Source organism: Balaenoptera ricei, unplaced genomic scaffold (assembly GCF_028023285.1).
Source record: "Balaenoptera ricei isolate mBalRic1 unplaced genomic scaffold, mBalRic1.hap2 scaffold_804, whole genome shotgun sequence".
NCBI lineage: Eukaryota > Metazoa > Chordata > Mammalia > Artiodactyla > Balaenopteridae > Balaenoptera > Balaenoptera ricei.
This window is the reverse complement of record NW_026777992.1, coordinates 22,501-35,000: the sequence shown is the minus strand read 5'-3', so window position 1 is coordinate 35,000 and position 12,500 is coordinate 22,501.

Genomic DNA, 12,500 nt, shown 5'->3' with positions numbered 1-12,500 from the left:
CTTATGGCTGTGTTGGGTCTTCGTTTCTGTGCGAGGGCTTTCTCTAGTTGAGGCGAGCGGGGGCCACTCTTCATCACAGTGCGCGGGCCTCTCACTGTCACGGCCTCTCTTGTTGTGGAGCACAGGCTCTATGGCTCACGGGGCCCAGCTGCTCCGCGGCCTGGGGGATCCTCCCAGACCAGGGTTCGAACCCGTGTCCCCTGCACTGGCAGGCAGACTCTCAACCACTGTGCCACCAGGGAAGCCCTTTTTTGTTTTTAATAACGCTTTTCAATTCATTCATTCATTCATTCATTCATTCATTCAATTCCGTGCAGCGGAAGGATGGAGACTTAACCACTACACCGCCAGGGAAGCCCCTAGCCACGCTAGCCCTCATCCATGGATTTTAGGATCATTGAGCTTTCTCTCTCTCTCTTTCTCTCTCCCTCTCTGTTTCTCTCCCTCTGTCTCCCTCTCTGTTTCTCTCTGTCTCCCTCTCTGTTTCTCTCTCTCTCCCTCTCTGTTTCTCTCTCTCTCTCTCTCTGTCTCTCTCTCTCTCTCTCTCTCTCTGTCTCTCTCTCTCTTTCTCTCTCCCTCTCCGTTTCTCTCTGTCTCCCTCTCTGTTTCTCTCTCTCTCCCTCTCTGTTTCTCTCTCTCCCTCTCTGTTTCTCTCTCTCTGTCTCTCTCTGTCTCTCTCTGTCTCTCTCTGTCTCTCTCTCTCTCTCTCTCTCTCTCTCTTTTCTCCTCTCTCTCTCTCCCTCCCGGCCTCGCCCCACCCCCTTTCTCCTTTCCTCTTTTTCTCTCTCCCTCTCCCTCATCCTCCACGAGAAGTCATGAAGATGGAATTGATGTTGGACTGATGTCCGCATGCTACCATACCAAATCCCCCTTCCCCAGGGATAGCTGCACTGCCTGTGGCAGGCCATGGTGGGGGGTGGGGGGGGTGGTGTCTTTTCTTCTGTATCGGTAGAAATGATTTGAAGAGGAGGCAGGATGGGCATAGGTCCACTGCCTCACACCAAGGCCCTTTGGGAGCATTTCAGTGAATCGGGACAGAACATTTTTCTCCGTGCGGGGAGGGAACCGGAATAGGGCACCCCGAAATGGAACCGCTTTGGCACATAGATGAGTTGGAATTTAAGGCGCTTCAGAAACGACGGGTGGGCGACAAGGACCCTCTGCCGCTCTGCCTCTCCCTCTTCTTGCTGACCTGAAAGGAGGACAAAAATCTTCTTCGAGAAGCTCAAGCTCACAGCCCGCCGTTTCGAGTGACTTCTGGCTTGGGCTTCTCCTGCGTGGGGGGCACAGTGCACGCGTTCCTCAGCCGTGGGTTGCTCTCTTCTCGAGCTGTCTTTTGGGGACAGGGGATTCTCAGGCAAGAACTCAGAAGGATCGTTGAGGGAACATCGTTTTTCCTCTCCCACGACTGATGAATGCAGACAGACACACAGGAATCTCGCCCCCCCTTCCCCCCCACCCCCCAAGTGAGAGGAGTCGCCGGACATCCTTGGGGTCACACACAGCCTCCGTGGCTCTTCTATGTTGCCAGGCTACCTGGCCTTCACCGCCCAACCCGCTCCCCCCACGCCCCCAATGAAGTTGCATCATCGTTCATAGTGTAAATGCTGTGAGAAGATAAGCTTTTCAAAATAAAATTCTCCCTGCCTTTCTTTCCCAAGGACACCATGAACACCTACCGTCATGTGCAGTGCTTATTGACCCACCTGGAGGAGGGGACCCTCTCCGACAGACCCAGGAACTCACTTGTTCCGAGTCATCGAGGAGAGGGTGTTTGGTTCTGTGTTTTAAACTGGTGGGCCAATGACACATCACCTCCTAGTAAGCCATCAGGTTCACCGGTTCGGTGGCATGAAGTACATTTACATCCTCCTTGAGTTTGACTTTGAAAGTCTTGGGGCCCTGGGTAGGCCACCCCCAAATGTGCCTCCGTGGCATAGGGATGTTTTGGAATTTGAGTGACAACACCACGAGAGGGGCACTCTGACTCTCCTTTACTTCTCCCCTCTGAAATCAGGAAGAAAATCTCTCACGTGAAAGGGGAGCGGGGGGCGGGAGGTGTAGAGATCATGACGAACTGAACTGCTTTCATGTCTCATGAAATGTTCACGAATCATCCAAGTAGGATTGCTCATAACAGAGGACATAGATGTTGACGAGATAAGAATGTTTAAGGGGAACTTTTCCCCCAATGATTGTTTTCCACAGGCCGACTTCAAGACTTTCCAACATCTCTGGTCATCTCTAGGCTTAGCGGTTGGCTAAGTGCCCTGACAGGGTGAAACCTCAGCGAGTGTCTACATCATCTCCACATAAGATAAAATACTGAAATGTTCATGGCTCCACAAGTCTAAGGGTCTCCCTGCTTTGGACCTTTTACGGAGGAGAGACTGAGCATGTTTGGTTCCATGCCTAGATAGATCTTGTGCTTTAGGGAAAGACTGTACTAGGTAGGAGCCTAGACTTCTACAAACTATTCCATGTTCACACTGTTCACTGTGGTTGGCTTCCTTACTTTCACTGAAGAGGAAAAAAAAAAAAAAAAAGACAGTGTCCAAGGACGAGGCATTCTAAAGAAGGAACGTGTGTGGTCCAAGCTACCTGATGTCGCCATCGTCACGGTAGGAAGAGGACTTTTTTGGGGGGGGGGGGAGGGGGGAGGCAAAGTAGAAGGTGTATGGAGATAAGGTTTGGGGGAAGGAGAAAGAGATTTTTGTCCTAAAGGTAGTCATTTCTCAATGGAAAAGAAAGAAAACAAGGGACAAGCTAAAAATGGGCACAGACAATTGGAAAAGGTGTGTGAAGAAAAGTGTCTTTGGAAAGGAATTGGATCCGTGGTCAGGACTGGATAAGATGAGGGTGGATTCAAAGACAGAAATGAGTTTTCGTATCAACATGAAACCAGTGCAAAATTAGAATTTAGTTGTCTCTCTCTGTTAAAAGGACCAGGTTTGGGTTTAGGGTTTGGGTTTTTCTTCTATCGGTCTGCTCTGCCCATCATGAGAGATTAGATTAGATTAGGAAAGGTTTTTTTCCTTTATCTTTAAGGAGAGAGAGAAAGAAAGAGGGGGGGGGAGAGAGAGAGAGAGAGAGAGAGAGGGAGAGAGAGAGAGAGAGAGAGAGAGAGAGAGAGAGAGAGAGAGAGAGAGAGAGAGAGAGAGAGAGAGAGAGAGAGAGAGAGAGAGAGAGAGAGAGAGAGAGAGAGAGAGAGAGAGAGAGAGAGAGAGAGAGAGAGAGAAAGAAAGAAAGAAAGAAAGAAAGAAAGAAAGAAAGAGAAGCTTATGTCTTTGTCAAAAGTCATCACTTATTTTCTAGGTTGCCTTTATCAGGTCTTGGAGGACTCACATCAACTTAGTCCTCTCGATATTCAAAGAACCAGGTTTGGCTCAGAACTGAAGAAGAAGCTTCTCTCTCTGCCTAGCAAGTCTTTCCTTGGGATGTTGGTGACATGGCTAACGAAGCACTGTTTCACAGTGACCTATCAGATTAAGTGCTTTACAATCTTTTGGATATTTTGGACACATTTGCCCAAAAATTGAAGGACAGATGAAGTCCTTTGGGCTTCGAACGCACTTTGAGATAGGATCCAGGAGGAGAGGGCCCTCAAAATAGCTCAAAAATGTGTTCTCTCTCCTGAGAAATGAGAGAGATGAAACTGAGTAAGTTTCTTGGAGAGGTTCGATGACACGGGAGAGTGTTGTCAAAGAGGAAGGAACAACGTGAAGTCTTCTTTGGCTTGTGCCTGTACACCGATGTGTTCTAACTGTTCCAGAAATGATGGGATCTTTCTTCCCGGAAGTCTTCTCTGCCCTGGCATAAAGTGTTGTCTGTTATCGTCAAAATGGAGGCTCACACGAAAGGGGCTGAACCCAGTATCAGGGAGATGTTCTAACCGACTTTCACGCCAAGGCAGTAACAACAGCCTGTGGAAAGATGGTGGGGGTGGCGGGGCACACGTGGATCAAGTCCATTCTGTCCTTTCAACAGCCGGTCGGGGCTATGGCAGACGGGAGACGGTGGCCCAGCCGGTTGCTCCCTGGCCAACCTCCCCCCTCCCCCACACCTTGCATTCCTTCACCCGCCCGTGGTGCCTCCAAGATGACTCCAACTGTAAATAGACATTGGCAGGAAGACTTCTACAGTCTACCGGCAACGTCTGACCTGTCATGCTTGTAACCCTGGGGGGGAAAAATCATTTTTCTCTATGGAAAGAAAACCTCCTCTCTCTGGATCCTCTGAACCCCAGCCACTGGACTTCATTCCACTGCCACTTAGTAGGGGTCATCCAAACATCCTTGTATGTTTTCCGTGTGGGTTGAAGTCTTCCCTCGCTGCAAGCCTGATGTCCTCACCGTGGCACAGAGACTGTTAAAAAAACAAAATGTGTTTGCCACTTGGGGTCTACCTTCCACAGCCTCCCGTGTGATCAGATCAAGGCACCCGCTTCTCTGGGAAAATCCTACAATCCTTCACAAAAGCTCTTGTAAACTTTTTGGAACCGTCACTCGTCCAGTCACCCTCAATCATCAGGCAAGGTCGGCAGGACCGATGGAAAAACTGGACTCCAAGAAGAACAAGAATGACTTACATGGGGTTGAATGAACTGATGAATAGGACGACAACGTGTATGACTACTTGTGTAAAACAGGACTGCTTGGGGAAGCGGGGGATAGATAACTTAGGAAGTTGAGATGAACACATACACATTACTGTACATAAAATAGGTAATCAACAAACACCTCCTACTATATAGCACAGGAAACTCTACTCACTACTTTGTAATAACGTATGAGAGAAAAGAATCTGAAAAAGAATATCTATATAAAGTATTTTGATATATATATAAGAGAGAGAGAGAGAGAGAGAGAGAGAGAGAGAGAGAGAGAGAGAGGGAGAGAGAGAAACAGAGAGAGAGAGGGAGAGAGGGAGAGAGAGGGAGAGAGGGAGAGAGGGAGCGATTAGGACTGATTGTTAAATCTTTTGTTTTCCAGATACAAGGAAAAACAAAAACAAACAAACAAAACCCAATTTTCTTCTTTTATTTTTAAAGGGGGACGTCCATTTGGTAACTCATACCTCTGTCAGCAGGATAGAATCACTGATCTTTTTCTCCCTACTTTCCTTAATTCAGAAACTCTCAGTGAGGCTTCTTATTTCCCTGGCAATAGAGTTATTCGCATATGTTACTTGGAGGCCAAAATTATGTTTCCATAAAACGGGGATACACACTTGTGGATATGAAATTCTGGTGCTACTCACTTCCCTTAGGGAGTTGTTCTTAACCTGAAAACTGGACTGCATTCCGAAGTTTTTTGAGTTCCCTCCAATATCTGGCTATGACTCTCTCCATGAACGTTTGCCATTTTCTCCCACCCTTTTGACTTGGCATCACTGAGAACTAAAACGGCCCTTTGCCTGAAGCCCTGCAAACGGAAGCTAGAGAACTTGACGAAAACCTTAGAGAAACGGCCACAACGGCTCCTATGGAAAAAGTCCTCGTTCCTGTTTCTGTGAGAGCCACTCCGAAATTTGAACCAAACACCCGACGACATCATCAGAGTTATTTCAAACTTCTAAAGTTGCTTCGACCCTGACATCTAGATCTAGAAATCTCCTTGACTCAGACACACACACACACACACACACACACACACACACACACACACACACACACACACACACACAGTCACCAGCTCAGCTTTAATATGTTCCAAGGAACTTTCAGAGGAGGGAACTGTTGGGCTCCAGAGTAGGCCGCCCCAAAATGTGCCTCCATGCTCTATTGATTATTTTGAATTCAAGTGACTTAAGAACCGGCCAGCACAAGAGGGACACACTGGCCCTCCTTTCTGTCCTCCTGCGGAGGAAGATCTCAAGTGAAGACGTCTGCTTTCACGCGTGTCCATGATTCTCAAATGGTGTAGTGGGGTTTCCTGGGTTAGGAAAAGGAGGGGACTCCTTTTGCCTGGAAAAACGGCCTGTTTCTCACACATCCTCCTCCCATCCCTTCCTCTCTCCCTCCTTCCCTCCCTGCAGTTTGGAGGGGGCAGCCTAAGGGTGGGGGAAACTGGGGAAAGAAAAAAGAAAAAGCCATTCATTAAAGAGAAGCTCGAGGCAAAGTCAAACGCTCCGACTTGACCGGAGAGCTTTCTGCATTTGAATGGAGCGATTGAACGAGGCCCTGCCGAATGAATCGTCCGGACCTCCCCTCCCCCGCTCCTGGCAAAGGTCAGTCCAGGGGACTTAGGAAGGAGCGCTGGAGAAGGAACAGGGGTGGGGGTGGGGGTGGGGGCGGGAACAACAGACAATAGCCGCTGCCTGCCTGCCTGCCTGCCTGCCTGCCTGCCTGCCTGCCTGCCCGCCCGCCGGGCTGAGGCCTGAGGGCTGAGGGCCACCCTGGCTCCTGCAACACAATCCCTTCCAAGAAACTGCTGTGATGACTATTTGGCAGTGAATGATCAAATCTGAACTCTCTTGGCCTATTTCTGCAAAAGGCCCGAGTCTCAGCTACGACAGATTCTCTGGATTTCTTGGCACATGGACTGACCCTCAATCTCCCATCCTGTCAGATCCTCCTTTGTACACACACCTCCACTGGAAGGGTTCTTTGGCCTCGTCCAGAAAACGAACAAGCAAGAACAAACACACAAACAGACTGAATTGATGTGTTGGTATTTGTTGGAAAGAAACATGCTCCTCTCACACACCTGAGGGCAGGAAGCGAAGGCAGGTTCTCAGCAGGAGGGGGACGGGGAACCTGAACCGAGGTCGGTCAGCGGTCCCCCCCAACTTCTCTCCCAGGTCACGTGGGCCTCCCCTCCCCGCCTCTCTCTGCGCCCCCCTGCCCTGGTTCTGATATTTCACTTGGGAAACTTCTCTAGGCCGACCGAGATGCCAGCTTGCTGTCCTGCTGCTTCATGTCCATCTCTACCAGCCGTGCCCAAAAGGCACGTGAAATCATGGACAGCAAATAGCGCCCCCAGAGCTGTGTGTGTGTGTGTGTGTGTGTGTGTGTGTGTGTGTGTGTGTGTGCGCGCGCGCGCGCGCCAATTTTCCAGGAAGCGGTGAGGGAGCAAAGGGAGGGCTGGGTGAAGGAATCCTGGGTGCCCGTCATCGCACACCCCGCAGAGCACCATTTATTTCTATCTCCATGTCTGAAAGACACTTAGTCCTCATTTCAGCAACTTGATGGTGATTCCCCTTCTAAATGCGTGACAAAACCTATGAAGTACTGGACTCATTGAATCTGTCACTGCTAACAGGGCCCAAGGAGTTTTCAATCGATGGCAGGAAAAGCTATGATCCTAAACCTAAAACTGCCAAGAATTCCTATAGATGGAGTTATCATGGACCGACTTCTGGTGATACGTGCCATGGGGGCTCCCATTTGACAAACCGGAATGGGATAGGTAGACCCAGTCATCCCATGTTTTACCTCAAGCTGGAGAAGCAGAGAATATCATCTAAAAGCCTACCTTCATGGCGTCTCAGTGCTCAGGGCTCTTCCTTCTCGGGGATCTTGTGTTCTGTAGGGATAATTCACGTGCTGGGGCAGTAGGTTCCCAATATCAGCTTGTGAAATGGATTAAATGATGTCTTCCTTTTAAAAAGATAAAGATTATTTGGAAAAGTTATTAATAGTGAACACATGATGTTATCCTCTCTGATCTATAAACTAGAGTTGACCGTTGAACAGCCAACATGGAGGGTTACGGGTGCCGAGCCCACGCACTGAAAATCCATGGATAACTGCACAGTCAGGGCCCTGTATCTGCGCTTCCACCTCCGGGGACTCAGCAACCACAGATCCTGCAGTGCCATAGTGCACGGCTATGGGAAACATCCACCTATGAGTCACACACACACACGCACACACGCACATGCACAGGTTTCAACTTTGTTGTGTTTATTCTTGTGGCCACTCATCCTTGACATGTGCGTGCATACCTATTTGGACAGTAATGTAACAGGTAACCCCCATCACTTGTGTTCTACTTTTTTACTGACCATTGAAACTTAGTTCCTGATTGACCCTAGGGTTTGTAATTATGTTTACAACTTCATAAAAATAGAAAGTCCCTCACTGATCGACAGCGAGTGTATGAAAGGAAAATTGACCCATTCTGACTCAGGGCAACATTTCCTGGTTTTGAAAGACACACACCCATTCGGTAGTGCTTACATATGTCCAAGCACTGATCCACTGAAGTGGGGTTGCTTTCTTTCTTGGTACCAAACTTTGCATTCTCAAAATACTTCGCCATCTACCTATTTATGCTGTAGATTTGTAGTAATAGACAATCTCCAAACGTCTGAACCTTGTCTCAATCGTGGGGCTCACACATTCTTTATAGAGTCAGTATATTCCCAGCATTCATTTCTTGATGTGAACTAGGTGAGGAATTTGCCATTGTGACGTTAGAATTGGCACCTCCTTGGTGTGAGGACACCAAGGGATAAGGGACCACTGAAGAATGTCCTTCCTTCACCGTGCTGAGACTATTTTATTCAGTGTGAATCCTCTCATGTCCTACAAGTGCTGGCTCCATGGCGAATGGGATTCTCCCATGCATTGCATCGGATTTCTTCTACAGCGGTGATTGTGTGGTCTGGCCCAAGACGACCGCCGGCTGTCCTCCTAGTAAAGCTTGTGCTGCCTTCCCTACCGCGTCAGGGATGCATCCCACTCTGAGCTGTCTGTGTGTGTTGAGGCTGGAGCGCCAACTGAAGGTTCTTCCACCGTGGTTCCAGGCTTAGGGTTTCTCCCCACATGATTTTCTTCGGCTTAAAGAGGGTAATTTCTGGCTGAAGGCTCTACCTCACTGATCTCAGACACAGGGTTTCTGCTGTGTGTGACTTCTCTGGTGTTTACAAGGACGAGTGCACTGGGTAATGTCTTACAAGATGTGTCAGGAAAACTACTTTCTCAGGGGAGTCTGCGGTGGGCATTACCTGCCCTTCTCCCCTAGTGGCCAGGCTTCTCTCCACACTGACTCGAATGAGCCTGGAGCCCACCTGGATTCAGGACTCTGGGAAATCCTCTTGCATCCTCCTCATCTCTCCTCCTGCTCCAGCTGTGAAAGCACATCTGATTGGTGCAGCCGATAACGTGTTTCGTGGGAAACATGGACCTGGATTTGGAGCCCTGCGTTGGAACCTGCGTGTGGTCTTCAGGTTCACGTCAGGAGGAGGAGCGAGGCGAAGGAACGTTAAAGAGCAGCACGGCGGGGGGGGGGGGGGGGGGGGGGGGGAAGGGCGTCCTGAGCACACGGGGAAGGGCGTCCTGAGCACACGGGGAAGGGCGTCCTGAGCACGGGGAAGTACGCCCAGCCCTTCCCCAGAGCAGGAGGGACGCTGACTTTGGGCTCAGGTATTCAGGAACTGTCTGCTGATGCTCAGGTCCCAGACCAGAAACAGACTGTGAAATCCTTTGTTTTTCTAACGAGGGTGAATCCATTGTTCCATAGTGGATCGAACATTATTTTCAAAAAACCATATTCAATAACATCAGCTCCCTCGGAAGGCCAACCACCCCCCACCCCACCCCCCATCCCCATGAACTCTCTTTTAAAGGGAAAATGTCTGCTATGATGACGAGTGTTGTGCCAAACTCTGCCACGGTTTCAAGAGCAGAGGAGCTGGTTAGGAACTACCTATCACGTTGATCCATCCACTGGATGCAGGCGTGCCATGAGGTGAGTGTCCTGCACTGTTCTGAGTGTTAGATATGGAGCAGAAAGGAAGACGTGTGATTGTGGCCAGAAATTGTCCATCCTGGTGGGATCCTGAAAAAAAAAAAAAATTAAAAAGAAAGAAAGAAAGAAAGAAGCACATCCCCTTCAGGCAGATGTGGATGCTCTGTAAGTGTATAGGCATCGGCGTGGTGGGGGGCAGAATACGCAAAGCTCCTCTGGGTAATCTTTTATCAGATAAATGGCTGTGGACAGACTCACCCATGGACACCAGATAACTGAGGTCCTCCAGCAGCACAGCTCTAGACAGCATCCCCTGGAATTTGCTCATCAGGGCGCACTCTTCCTGGGTGAAGGTCGCACACACCCTTGAGACTCACTGATATTTAAAGACATGGTGGATATTCTGGCTCGGCCTGCGCCATCCCCACAATGTCCAAAAGTGACGGTCGAGATGACAAAACTGGAGAAAGACAGGTGTGTCTATCGCAAGCTCAGACACTGTTTGAGGTGCAGTTGACTATTCCCCTGGGTTGACTTGGCACGTGCCTTTCAGATGCATCACGGAGATACGCACACTCCTGACTCAGGGTGACCTCATCGCAAGGGGATATGACATGAGGGGCGTTGAGCAATAACCCGGACCTTCCACACACACACACACACACACACACACACGCACACGCACACGCACACGCACACACACACACCCCACCCCCCCACACCCCCCCCCCCACCCCCCCACACACACACAAAAGAGGCTCGCGGGAGTAAAAGATTAACGTTACCTCTGTTGACACCCACGACTGTACCTAGTTGTCACGAGACAGGAAGCTCAACTGTACATTTAACCCTTATCTGTTCCTGTGCTTTCTTGCAGAAAATCCTCGTGCGCTTCTTTCGCCTCGTGGAAGCGCTTGCTATTCCCCATAGGTAGCCACCGTGGAACCAGCTGCTGCTGATCCAAGAATGTGGAGGATTTCCGGAAATGATCAGTGATCCCGAGACGGACTCTCCCTTCCGTGATCAAAGCGACTCGACTCGGGGAGCTGTCTCTCGCCTCCCCCCCACCCCACCCCCCCCACATCCCCCCCCCCCACCCCGCACACCGCCTTCTCCCTTGTGTACAAGCTATGTCTTTCAATTAAAACGTTTTGCCTTGTTAGCCTTAGAGTCTTGTGGAAGCGATCTTCATTTCTATGGTACTGCTGTGCAAGAATCTGGAAAGGGCCCGGTAACGGGTATGTCTGTAGCTCCCTCCTAGAGCTGGCCTGTGTCTACGTACGGATCCGAGTGCCACAGTTAACTTGTGAAAGAGCTCTCTTGAACTGGCTTAGAAGGAAGCACTCCCGAATTCAGTCCACTAGAAAGGGACCCGCCCGAAGGTTTTTGCAAGTTCACGTGATCTAGGATGAACCCTTCAGCCGAGATATAGCCAAGGTCAAGGGATGGGTTTTATGAAACTAGGCAGGTCTTTAGCGTGATCAGCATTCGAGGTCAACCTTTTCTTCTATCTACGTCGACCCCAAATCCAATAAGTTCACGGGAGTGAACCGAATTCGTCAGCAAGAAAAAGAACTTGGGGGGTGATGGCTGACGTCGTCTAAAGTCTCAGGAGATGTTCACGGGTCATCTCATCGTCATGGGATTTAGAACAAGTGATTTCGATAGCTCTAGGTGGAGGAACTCCTTAAGAAAGGTTATGTGTTGTGGTATGTATGTCTACTTAAAAACAGTTTCTCCCAGACCTTTGGGGTCACTTTAGAAACTTTAGAGTTGGCATAAGTGGAATGATGGGGAATTCGTGGAACGTCTAGATCGTTTCCAGAGATAACCTATGGAAACGTTCTTGGCTCAACAAGTCTCAGTGGACCTACTTCTGTCTCCTTATTACAGAAGGAACTGTAAAACTCAAACTAACTGTAAAACTAAAGATGTTTCGATGTATGACTCCACACCTCTGGCATCACTTTGGGGGAAAGAAATTTTGAAAAAGTGACGCTGTGTGAAAATGTATGCTTCTAGACATGATGGAATGGAATCATCCATTTGCCGGTCCAGAAACACTGGTGTCACGGACCCCGTTCACCGTGGCTTCCTAGTTCCTGTTCATGACCGATTCAGGTTTCTAAGCGTTCTGAATTCTGATTGTCTTTTTCTTGTTTTCTTCTCCATTCTTGTCTCAAAGAACTTTACGTTCCAAAAATATATTTTACCTACCAAATCACAGATTGTCCGTTTGTTACAAAAACTTTTAGGTTGAGAGATTTTCTCTTTCTTTCTTTCTTTTTCTTTCTTTCTTTCTTTTTCTTTCTTTCTTTCTTTCTTTCTTTCTTTCTTTCTTTCTTTCTTTCTTTCTTTTCTTTCTTTTCTTTTCTTCTCTCTCTCTCCCTCTCTTTCTTTCTTTCTTTCTTTCTTTCTTTCTTTCTTTCTTTCTTCCCCCAAGTCTGTGCATTGTGTTTCTTTCACTTTGTTCTGTTCCTAGGTACTAAGGATTTCTTTTTAATGTCATTAGCTTAAATAAGGGGCTTTGCATTTTTTGGCGAAAGCACCAGAAAAGTATTTTCTCATTAAGGGTCGGAATGTTGTTTGCCGGTGATGAGGCTCTCCTTCTGCCAGATGACTGACGATTGGATGGAGGAATAAAGTACACATGAGTATGTTCACGAACACTTACTGACGTTTCAGAGGACCTTAAATTAAAAACAGAGACCCTGGGCTTTCCTGGTGGCGCAGTGGTTGAGAATCTGCCTGCTGATGCAGGGGACACGGGTTCGGGCCCTGGTCTGGGAAGATCCCACATGTCGC